Below are 565 nucleotides of genomic sequence, written 5' to 3'. Positions count from 1 at the left end.
GTAATACAGGTACACTGATGCCCAGGTTCTACCTCCAAGCAGTAAATCAGCATTTCTGAGGGGTAGGTCCCAGGCACTGAACACAGTGAAGGATGGAAAAAATGGTGAATTGCCAAAGCTTTAAAGCAGACCAACATGGGTTTGAATTCTGGCTCTGTTATATAATGACGGTGCCTTGAATAGATCATTAGCCTCTTAGAAACTCCGTTGACTTGTCCATCAGATGGGAAAATAGTACTCACTTCCCAGTGAAGTCATCAAGGACTTCCCTGGTGGCTCAGATGGTAAAGCATCTGCCTACAATGCGGGAGACCCAGGTTCGATCCCTGGGTTGGGAAGATCCTCTGGAGAAGGAAATGGCAACCCACTCCAGTGCTCTTGCCTGGAAAATTCCATGGACGGAGGAGCATTGTAGGCTACAGTTCATGCGGTCGCAAAGAGTCGGACAGGACTAAGCGACTTCACTTTCTTTCCCAGTGCTGGTAGGAGAGTTAAAGGGAGTGATTCCTACCAGCTGCTTGGCACTTAGGAAGCACTCAAGTGACCCTGTGAGGATGGACCCTTA

General features: G+C 48.5%; 1 non-coding gene across 1 annotated transcript; it reads left to right on the top strand.

The window, feature by feature from the left end:
* Window positions 1–266: 266 nt before the first annotated feature.
* Window positions 267–338, top strand: TRNAC-ACA (transfer RNA cysteine (anticodon ACA)). Its single transcript has one exon. It is a non-coding gene; the product is annotated as a tRNA-Cys (tRNA).
* The last annotated feature ends 227 nt before the right edge of the window (window positions 339–565 follow it).

This window comes from Bos taurus, chromosome 22 (assembly GCF_002263795.3).
Source record: "Bos taurus isolate L1 Dominette 01449 registration number 42190680 breed Hereford chromosome 22, ARS-UCD2.0, whole genome shotgun sequence".
NCBI classification, from domain to species: domain Eukaryota; kingdom Metazoa; phylum Chordata; class Mammalia; order Artiodactyla; family Bovidae; genus Bos; species Bos taurus.
Note: the sequence above shows the minus strand (reverse complement) of the source record. Positions and strands in the feature narration are given on the sequence as shown.